Here is an 11492-nt window from a genome sequence, read left to right on the forward strand (position 1 = left end):
GTGTTTTACATGCATCATATAACGCGACTCTCACCTCAAAAGTCCATGAGAAGCATAAACCCAGTGAACAGGTAAGGCAACTATATATAAGGTTTGGAAAAACAAAATCATTTTCCCCAAGTCAAATAATATACTCCTTTCTGGGGCAAAGGGTACCATTTTGTGCCCAGAGAACTCTAGACTGTGTGCCCTATGAACTCTAGACTGGCCTGGCCCCAAGAATGCTCTCCCCTTGAGAAAGACTGAGGAGGATGGGTCCATCCCCCATGGAAATGGTGGGTTCCTATGATGTGTGTAGATGGGGCTTAGAGACCAGGGAGGTGTAACCATTTCACAGGGAATAATCAGGCAGAAGAGATGCCCCCTGAAACCCTCTTTACTAAGGGCTGATATTTAATGAAAGGAGATTTAAAGCCAACTCAAGAGTAACAAACTCCCTTGCAGCCAGAGGAAGACGACGAGGGGACCGTGGCCGGTCCCTCCACCAGACAGCACTGGGTCCCCCTGTCTTCAGTCTGTACCTGTGATTTCGTACTGTCACTGAACTGGAGAGAGGCCCCAGCTTCACCTTTTATATCCCATTCTCCGTTCTTTCCAGGACCACCATTACAGCTGTGTGTCTTTCCCTCAAGGCCATGGACATTCAGTTGGGGTCCTGAGAAGCTTCGGGGAAGGGAGTGGAGGTGGCATTGACTGAAATGACAGCACTGGGATTTAGACCGGGGCTTCCGAAGACTGCCCCCGTTACAACAGGTCACGGCCTTCCACGTTCTTCAAACTCTGCTGTCTGCTTTTAATGGTTTCTCCGTCCAGGCTGCTTCTCTAGTTCCTTTCTGTCCCCCTCCCTCTTACCCAGGTTCCCCTCCTCTACTCGGTTCCTGCCCTCACATCTCCTTCCTTACCTTCTCTGCATTGCTGCTTCTAATCCCTTGGCCCAGAAAATGAAATAACAAGGTTGGTTTAAATTCTATAAGTGAACACTCGAGAAACAAAGAGCAAGAGACTCAGACAGTCTCCCCAGAAAACGACGCATGAGATCAGTCCTGGTCCCTGACATTTCTAGATAGAGCCTGTATTGCTTCCTTCTGTCGCCTTAATAATGGTATCTTTTTTGGTAACGTTAACTGTGAGTCAGGCACTGTGGGATGCTTGCCTTGCTTGTTTGGTTTAATGTGCACTAAGCGATCCTGTGCTGCAATTGTAATTATGCCCATTTTGCAGATGCGGAGACGGAGGCTTAGCGATGAGAAGGAACTGGCCTCTCCTGCTGTTCTGCGGCAAAGAAGCACCTGTTGCTTTGTGGCTGAGAAGCAGAAAAGTGGATTCTAACTAGATCCCTGGCTGGGTAAGCCTGGGTGCTAACTGTTGTGATGTTTCGCCTATTTTCTGGCCCACGCTGCAGGTAAATAAACACTGCTAGTGAGCAGCTCAGGTTAAATGAAGACTTAGTAATGTTCTATGAAACAGAAACTAATGACCTGGCCATGGGCAGTATCTCACTACTGAGGAAATCATAAAACTGCTTTGGAAAGTCCACGAGCAACGGAAGCCTTGTTAATTTCGCTCCCCACCAGGTTATTACCTAAAATGGAAACACAGCATTTTCACTGCCATCCTCAGAGCAACCTACTCCAGCAGTCTTCAGGGAGCTTTCTGACTCAATTTATCACCTGAGGTCATCTGCTGGGAGGAGCGAGTCTGGAAGACCCTGGAACAGTTTTATTAGCTTTGGGTTCAGCAGAAGGGGGAGCAGTGGCAGGTGTGGGTTTTCAAAGCCTGAAGTTTCCTTCAGTGGCCTCAGCGGAGCCCTTGTTTGGACCTTGTCTTTGCAACCCCAGCCCTACGGGAATGTGCTTGGTGCAATATTTGACTGTATCCTGGTGGCCTCACGGGGTTCAAACCCCGTCTTCCAGAAGTTGTTGGGAATAATCTGGTACACGCTGTCACCACTTGGGAGAGAATCTGTCTCACTTATTAAATGCACTGAGAGATCTGGTTAGAGCCACAATTCTTTTGCTTCTGTGAGCAAACAAACAAGCTTGCCTTGGATTGAGCCCCTGCTTAGCTCACCAGAGAAAATAACCCCTCCTTTTCTCCTTGGACCACACCCCGGTCCAAGGTCAAGATTACATCACCTTCAATATTACTGTTCTCCCCTCTCTAACTTCTTAGGATTCTAGGACTTTCACCAAAATAATCTCTCAGAACAGTCCCCACGAGAATAGGAACACTTAATAAAATACAGTTCTCCCAGTCAAATTTATATTTCATAAAACAATGGATACTTTTTTAATACTTAGTATCTGGGATACACCTGTACCAAAACATGACAGGTTGCTCAAATTGAAATTTAACTGGATGTCCTATATTTTTACTTGTAAGATCTGGCAACTCTACACAAGAAGAATATATGTTTTCTGGAGATTTTGCTAGGCATTTTCTAATGGCAATCTCCTGTAATTCTCATTAGAACGTTAACAAAACAGAGGCCCAGAAAACTGTATTTCTCAGGATGACGGTCGGTGAGGGGACATCAGCCATTCAAACAGATGTGACTTCAAAAGCCACGTGCTCTCCACCACAACAGTAACTCCAAAATCGAACCCCAGAAATCTGTCACTGTCACCTTCTCCCTCCTTCCGATCCTGGACGCTGGGGAAAAAATACCTGGTGTAAGACATAATTTAAATAAAGTGCCAGCAAGTTTTCCGAAGGAGATGCCCAGTCCGTGCTCACTCCTCGCCACTCAAGTATTTATTTTTCTGAGCACAGCAAGGCAAGCATGCTTTTCATTTCAGCTGCATCCGCAATCACCTTTCTCCCGCTGTATTTAACTGCTGATACAGGACTCTGATTGACTCTCCTAAACTAAGGAGTGGAGACATTTACATGAAACAGCTTACTGCGCGTGTACCTAATCGGCAGGAATTCTAGGGGAAATTCAACAAGACACAAAATGCATTTCGGAAAGTGCTGAAATGGAAGTTCTTGACAAATAAAAGGAGATGCGAATGTTTTAAATCTAAATATATTTCTTCCTTTAAAGAAAATGCGGGCTCCTCGGTCCTCCAGGGATTTAAGGAGTCTCCACCTTGGGCCATCTGCTCACTGCAGGTGGGGAATCATGGCTGCAAATCTGGGATCTGCCTCCCTCGTTCTGGGGATCTAAGAAAAGTTGCCTCAATTCCAGACCTCAGTTTCCTTAAATAAAAAAAAAAAAAAAAAAAAAAATGAAGATGCTAAGAGCTCTCCGGCTCTCCGGCTCCCTTGAAGGGCTGGGTGCAGGAAAAACAACAACAACCAAAAAACAAAAAACAAAGGAGACTATGGGTATTATCACTCTACATAAAAGTAAGGAATTATCAGTGTCATGATTTTCTTTTTTTTCCCCATTTTTTAATTCTTTTTAAATCTTTTTTTCATTCTTTGCATGCCAGAATGCTTTGGAACAGCCCAGATCTGTTCAACAAAGGGTTCCTGTTAACCCGCTATTCACCTGGGCTGACCACATTAGGAATCCCTAACTTGGACAAATGACTCAAGGAGGGCTTGGGGGTCTATACAAAGGGAGACTCTGTTTTATCATCCTTCTTTGGCTTTTCTCCCCATGCCTCTCTCTCTCTTTCCTTAAATATTTCTTCCCCAAGAAGCCTTCCCTAGTTCCCCCCGGAAAGAAATGTTGCCTCTTGTTTCTTTTCTGAGCAACCACTTGGAACCAGTAACACTGTTCTAGGAGCTGGTGGGAGAAACATGCCTGCATGCCAGATGTCTGCCCCCCTGGGGCACATGTTCTGATGGGGAGTCACAGAATAAAGCAAGAGAGCCTGAGAAGTTAACACGATGACTCCAGATAAACATTATTGCTACAAAATCATGCTATGAGAGAAAAGGACTGCAATGAAAGAAATCAACACATTGATTGGAAGGAGGTATTCTCCAGGAAAGGTGTGTCAAGGACCCAGGCAAAGCCCCAAGCACTATGTATTTACCCCTCCTGTGTAAAAACATGCTAATTGATCTGACTGCCATACTCACTCTAAGTTCCTTAAGAGTAAGATCTATTTTTTAATCTTCTACACTACAGTCAACATCAAAGCCCAGGGTAAATTTGGCAGAGTACGTATCAGAGTTTCAAAGGGCACAAGTACCTTTCACACATAGAAACAACTTTTAGAATACCTTATTTTGGGGGCACCTGAGTGGCTCAGTTCAGCGCGCAGAGCCTGCCTCTTTTCTTCTGTTCCCTTCTCTCTCTCCCTTCCCGGCTCATGCTCTCTCTCTCTGCATCCTCTGTTCCCTTCTCTCTCTGCCCCTCCCTTGCCCATGCTCTCTCGCTCAAAAATAAACATTAAACAAAATTAACATACTTCGTTTTTGTGATACAAAATGAACTTTCAGAAGGATACAAAATGTCATTGCTAGGTAAAGAAATTAAAGGTTCAAAAAAATCTTCACTGATGGTGGGGTCCTGGCTTCAACCAGGCAGAGAAGCAGAGACAGAAAGGGTTGCTAGCACAGATCAGATGCTTGATTACAAAGGTACTGAATGCCAGAGTTCCAAGTGCCAAACCTCAATAGTTAAGGCGGACGTCCCACAATGCTTGCTCACTTTAGTTACCTACTCTTCTGTGATCATTTATTAATGTCTTCCACGCTGGTCTCCAATTTCCTTGAGGACTAGTCCTTGATGGGTTTTGTTCATTAATGGATTCCAGCACTTACTCCAGTGTCTGGCACCCGATAGACACGCAACAAATGGACTCAATAGTCGATTTCATTAAAATTAACAGTATAGTCTGGGGCGCCTGGGTGGCTCAGTTGGTTAAGCGTCTGACTTCTGCTCAGGTCACCATCTTAAATTCCGGCCCCAAGTCAGGCTCTGTGCTGACAGCTCAGACCCTGGAGCCTGCTTCGGATTCTGTGTCTCCCAATCTCTATCTGCCCCTCCCCTGCTCGCTCTCTCTCTCTCTCTCTCTCTCTCTCTCAAAAATAAACATTATTATTATTTTTTAAAGAGTACAGTCTGTTTTCAGGGGTTTACCTGCAACAGCAACTCCTAGAATACGATCAAGGGTCTAAACACCCACACCAACAATCTTTTATGTCAGATTATGACATTTCACTTTGATTACACTGAGTCAAGAGACTGAACTTTGGGATCCCTGGTTCCTGGCCTAAGGTATTAGCCTAGCACTCTGGCTTTTCATATGGCCTTCTCCTGATTTCTCCTTAGCATATCACTATCCAAAGGAGGACAGATTATCATCCATCTTGCTTTAATCTGTCCTGTCCCCTGGAAGGTAAGTACAAGGTCAAGAATTTCCACCTGTGTTATTCCCTCCTGTGCCACCAGTGAGTAGTGCAATCCTCGGTCCATGGCTGGAAGTCAGTACACATGTGTTAAAGGTCTAAATGTGATCGTTGTAACTGCCTCTTAGGACAGGGAACAGGAACCGCCAAGCAAACGCTCCTTGAACATGAAGGGTAACTCACTGGAATGCTGTCTACACAGCACGCCCGATAACACCTTTGCTTCAACATTCTGGGTAACTGATTTTACATAGTCTCATATTCCAACCGATTTCTTCTCTCTCCCCAGAAACCAGAGGCCATACACTGGAGGCCTGTGCGACAGATATAAAGTCTACTTACAGAAGTGCTCTGTTTGGCCCACATGGTATTATTTTTTAAAAAATCGACTCAACTGCTGGTACTTAAAACTCAGTAGATTCTTTGCAAAATGGTGAGCTTACAGCTCTTGGAAAAAAAAAAATCAGATGTGGCTGGACAGGGCCAGAGGTCCTGGCCACCCTGATGGTGGGGCTGAGCTCCAGTGCCCAAACCCCACACTTCTCAACCAGGCACCAGCTAAGGCCTGTTTCACTCAGGCTGGTACTGGCCTGGCCTCGGAAGGCATTTGAATGTACGACCCCTGCTGGAAAGCTACCAAAAAGCAGGCAACATGGAGGGAAAAAAAAAAAAAAAAAAAAAAAAAAGAAAAGATGCCAACTGGGATCTATTTCCATTATGTTCAAGCTATTCTTCGGAAGAATAATGTATTCATTTTTCCAGAACTCTGGTGGTACCACATAACCATTGACAAACTATGGCCCAGTAAATATTATTCTAACGGCCTGAAAAAGCTATGAGCTTAATTCCCTGTGGGGAGAGGAAGCTGAGAAAGCTTCATGCCGGAGGCAGGCCTGAAGACGGATCGTGAGAGGCTGCACAAGAGCTGGTTACAATTCCGGCTAACTCAGAAAAAGGAGCTTCCTTGAAGACTAAGGGTTACCTCCAGGAATTGATGAGAAGCCGAGAAGCTAAAAAGCCAGGCTTGGAAAAAGAGAAGGAAGGAAACCTGGGTGCCAGGGAACATGTCAGGGTCATGCCATGGGAACAGCACCTCTGGGAAATCCTGAAATCTCCCGCTGCTGCTGACGCCACTTGATTCATGACTCACGGTGGTAAATGAACACTTAGCTGTCCTGACGTCCCTTAGCAAGTCCCTCAAGATGCCAGGTCCCAGGTGGGATCCTCCAATCGAGCCTCCGTTCAGGGCCCAGAGAGATGGACAAGGAGAAAGAGCGCCCCACCTCCCACTGAAAAGTCCCTCCAGGGACACCTTCCAAAATGCAAAAGTCCACTGTGGGGTAGGAGGATCCTAGGTGGTGATGGGAGGGATGGGGCAATATGATCAGTGCAGCGGCACAGAAAGAGAACAGACAGACCCGAACTCCAATCTGGAATCTTCTGTACCTTCAAGAAAACCAGTTAACTTTTCTTCTGATCTACACATTCCAAATCTCTAAAATAGAAATCATGCCATCTGTCTGTGCACAACACAGGGTTGCTGTGGAGATTCCGTCCAATCGTTCATTCAAAACTACTTGTTGAGCCATTTATTAAGTGACCAGGCACTTAGCTAGGTCCTGGGGCCAAATCTGGAACACGCACAATGCAACAGAGACCCAGTGCTTTATGCTGATGACAGATTTAGACAAGGGAGACCCAGTTCCTGTCCTGAAATTGATCATGTATTACTCTGCCCCAACTGATGCACTCATCTGCAACTCTTCTCCTTTTCTGATTAATCAATTTCAGCTCCCTTCCTCGAAATATACATACATACATACATATGTTAAGATACAAAATCCATTAAGTTAACTCTTAAAAAATACGCTACAAAATTTAACTCTGATCCTGAAAACAAGAGACTAACGGTTCTGAGGAGCAGGGAGGCCTGGTGCTGACGAATTTTAGGTGATCACAAGGAGATACCAGCCCATTATATGAAATCCTCTCCTCCATTTAACCTTTAGCATATGTAATTGACACAGACATCAGCAATCTGTAATTAACATTAAAACAGACCAAATGAAATTTGCAGGAAATACATGGTAAGTAGCCCTGAACATTTTTCACCCTTGTTTCACAATTGCCAAATGCTCTGCACATACGTTTTCTCACTTTCTCATAAAAAATCTTTCAGCCTCTTATTTTTCAGAGGAAGAATTCAAGGCTCCGAGGGAAAGCTAATTTGCTTAGGGCCTGGGGCAAGAGGCGGCCTGCAAATCCCACTAGCACACTCACCACTCTCCCCACTTAGAAAAGGGCAGCTTCGGTAGGAAGCACTGGTTCATTGGTGGAGTCCAAAGAAGATACACCAAAATCACGGAGGACAACTTGGTCTATTCCAACGCCCACTGAAAAGTTACTGCATTTGCTACATAGCAGCTAGAGCATTACAACTCTCCAGCTTTGTCTTCACCCCTCCAAGACTGTCTCTCAGAACGGGGATCCTGGCTTAGAGACATGCCCCGGAGCCTGCTGTCTGAGCCCTGACCCTGGGACAGGCTCACCTACAGGATATCACCTACAGGATATCAATACATTGTAGTGTTCTTCTCTCCAGTCTCTAGGCTCAACAGAGAGAACACGACTCACGACTCAGTACTCAAGGTGGGTGTGTGTTAGTTACCCTGGGTAGATGCCCTGGCAGGGGAAAGGCAGTGTGCACGGATCAAGCAATTCTACATCAGCCCGTCCGTACTTCCAGCCGCTTCCGGTCACTATCAGATGGTAATTCAAGGTAAGAAAAGCTTCCACATTGCTTTTCCCTTCAAAGAGCTCTCTCGGGGCTTTTCCAGTAAGGAACTTTCTTCTTTTGACAACGAAAGCACAAGCCTCAACTGTATTGGGGAGTCCAAGCAAAGGGTTCCTAAGCATCTACACAGAGCAAAGCACTGCTTTGGACTGGAGGACTTGTGGCTTTATACTAGGGGTACCAACAACAGAGCTACGAGCCCTGGGATTTTCCCAATCCCATTTGCAAGTTCAAGGTACCACTTTCTCACCAGCTTCCCAAGCAAAAACAAAAACAAAAAAAAACAAAACAAAACAAAAAACCCAAACCTCCCATTTTAAAGCTACAGTGCACCATACACCAGGCAGCTTGGGCCAATCCTCACTCAATGCTGCTGTCCTAATTAACTGCGAGGACTTAGGAATGCTTAGTCACGAAGTTGTGAATCCCAGATCCCCATCAACACGGGCTGAGAGTTAGAGGGACCCACTGGAGCCCAGAAAGGCTCCTTGAGAAGCTGATCCTTCTCTTCTAGTTCTGGGGAAAACCTTATGTAACACAATGGTCCATTTGAACATGTTACTTCTGCAATCTTATGGAAGTAAAAGGATGTAAGCCCTGGAAATGCAAAGAATAACGCGAGGATTTGCAGTTGAAGCGTCCATCTCCCGGAATTTCACGAGGTCAGGCTTTTCTAGTTGCACCCAATCTTGCTGAAAACAAGAGTATTTCCAAACGCCAAAGGATGGGCTTTCTAAACACAGGGAGACAGAAGTTAGGTTATGTCCCTTCCTCCCCCACCCCTTTTTAAGACGGAATTCCTGGAATTAACCCTTGAGTGGAAGTTGGTAATTGCCTTTCAATGAAATTAGGTGAGATGTGGCTGCAAAGCGAGAACGCAAGAGTTAGGACCCAAAGGATCCTGCGTGCGCCCGGGCTGCAGCCACGAAAGCCAGCCAAACGACGGCGCCCGGACGCAAGGGACTCCTCCCGGGACCGGCTCCCTTGGCGGGCGGCGGGCGGCGCAGCCGAGCCGGTGGTGCCCGGGTTCCGAGAGCTCTGGCTGCGGGAGGAGGAGCGGATACTCTCCATCCTCACTTGGCTGTTCCTCGCGGCTGCTCCCTGCCAGCAGGGTACCGCTTCTGGGAGCGCAGTGCGAAGAGAATGGATTTGGAGTCGCCTCCCCAGAATCCCCCCAAAAGCACCTTCCTGCAAGTAGTGGCTAAAAATAGCCGGCGGATAACGCTGGGGGAGGAGCGAGACGCGCGCAAGGCAAGGCGAAGCGAGGCAAGGCTACGTCTTGTCCTGCACAGTGGAGGGCGGAGGAGAGATGCAACCCAGCTCCCGAGAGAGGGGCCTGGGTGCACGAAGAAGCGGGGACGCCCGCCAGCGAAGGGGGTGAAATGGAAGACGCACAGCGCCGGCAAACAACCGCGCAGCCAAGCGCACCCCCCACCCCGAGCCTTGCAACCCCGCTCCAGCTCCCGCCCGCTTCTCCATCCTATGCCCGGCTCTGGAAGCCGGCCCTCCGGCTCCCGGGACAGGCTGGGGCCAGAAGGGGGAGCAGCGCGCAGTCCGCCGGCTGGCTCAGAGAGCGCACCTGGAGATGTCAGGCTCGCCTAGTTGTGCCCCCGGTTCCGAGAGGGGGTCTTGTGCGCTCCCATCGCGGGTGGGCGCCCCGCCTCCCCCCACCCTCATCTGCCGCCACCACCCAAGGTGGTGCTCGAAAGAGAAACAGAAGCAGAAAAAAATCGGTGAAAAGTACTATGAAAAAGCAGGACGGTGTAGAACTGGCATTCGGGAAAGAGATTACCTATGGTCCATCGCCTTAATCTCTCTCCGCCGGAACATCCCCGCCCCTTGGGAGATGTCCCGTGTCTCCTCCACTCCATCCAAATGCAAAGGCAAGGCAGACCTAGGTTTCCCCACCCGGGGTGCTCTCTCCACCGACTGACTTTTGCTGACTGGATCCCTGCCCCAGTTCCCGGCCAGAGTGGTACCCGGGCTTTGCTGCGCGCTGCGCTCCGGCCGCCCCGAGCCGTCCCAGGGAGATGCGCTGGGCAGGAACTAGCCCCCTGGCTCTGCTGGGGGAGGATCCAATCCACAAAGTCAAAAAGCCGAAAACCTGTCCATAAGGGGAATAAAAAAAAAAGTCCCTCGGGATTTGCAGAGCTGAGAGGGCAAGGCAGGAGGTGAGAAGGATGAGAAAACCCCGGATCTCTCCTTCCCTGTTCCCCCCAATCCACTCCACTTGCTCCAGCCTCGACTCACCTTGGGCTCTGCTCTCGCCCTTAATCCGGGACGCCGGTGAGGGCACCCCGACGGCCCCACGTCTTGCCACTCCCCAGCCTGGGAGGCCCCCGCCACAGGCGCGCGGCACTCACCTGAGCTGCGCCGCGGTCCAGCCGGTCCGGCGCCCGAAGTCGGCTCTCGGGCTGGGCCATGGGCAGCGCCGCGGAGCACCGGCGGCCGGCGGAGCGAGCCGGGAGGGAGGGGGGCGCCTCGGGGCAGGCGGACGAGGCTGGGGCGCAGGCACCCACGGAGATCCAGCAGAGACGGCGGCTGGTAGCTGCCGGCGCGCCGGGGACTTTGCAGGCGGGAGGCTCGGCGATCAGTCCCGCGGAGGGGAGGAGCGGGAGGAGGAGCAGGAGCAGGAGGAGGGGACGGAGGAGGCCGGGCCCTGAGGGAGAGCGCGTTGGGCAGAGGAGGATCGCGAGCGCCCACTGCTGCCCGGCCCGCTCCGGTGCTGCCCCGAGTCGGGCCCGCTCCGAGCGGCCGCGCCGGGTTCTCGCCTCCCGCCGACCGGTAGCGGACAAGTGCATCGGGCCCCGCGGCGCGGCGGCTCCTCGGGTTTCAGTCCAGAGGGAGGGGACCCGCGCGGCCCGGAGGGTGGGGTCGGCTGTGGATTGGGTGACGCTGCCTGCGCCGCAAACCTGGGACGTCCCGTCCACGCCCTCTCCCCCGCTGCGAAAGGCTAGGTCCGAACTCCAGCCTCCCTCCCCCCTTTTTCTGCACCCTCCTGCTCCGCACGGCCACGGGGTCGGCGCCCCTCCCAGGTGCGTCTGCACCCCCAGTTTCCTCCCTGGCAGGTGACCCACCTTAGGCGCCCGCGCTTCTTGCGCCGCCCTGGAGGCGGAGGGGGCCCTCCCCGGGAGCTCGCACCGCCTCCCGGCCGGGACGCCGGCGACCCGGGAGCCCCAGCCGGAGCGGGAATCCGCGCCCGGAGCCGGCTCGGTTGCGCGTCCGGGAGTGGATGCGGATTTCCCGGGAGAGCGCGGAGAATTCACCGCTGCTTTTGCTGCCACTCCAGGGTTGCACACGTCTGCTCGGAAATCAAGCAGGGATTCTCTGTCCCCTCCCCAGATCCGGTAGCTGGAGGTTTGGGGTGAGAATTCCACCAGCATCTCAG

At 50.3% G+C, this 11492-nt stretch overlaps 1 protein-coding gene across 4 annotated transcripts in view; it reads right to left on the bottom strand.

The window, feature by feature from the left end:
* The window catches only part of HS3ST1 (heparan sulfate-glucosamine 3-sulfotransferase 1), a 29718-nt gene extending 18825 nt beyond the window's left edge, over nt 1–10893 (bottom strand). For 2 of the 4 annotated variants that reach the window (XM_060655430.3, XM_060655429.3), the window contains exon 1: nt 10468–10893. The gene's annotated coding sequence lies outside the window, so the exon portion shown is untranslated. The other 2 variants (XM_081795492.1, XM_078446260.2) reach the window with 2 other exon arrangements.
* Between the last annotated feature and the right edge of the window lie 599 nt (nt 10894–11492).

Source organism: Panthera onca, chromosome B1 (assembly GCF_046562875.1).
Source record: "Panthera onca isolate mPanOnc1 chromosome B1, mPanOnc1 haplotype 2, whole genome shotgun sequence".
NCBI lineage: Eukaryota > Metazoa > Chordata > Mammalia > Carnivora > Felidae > Panthera > Panthera onca.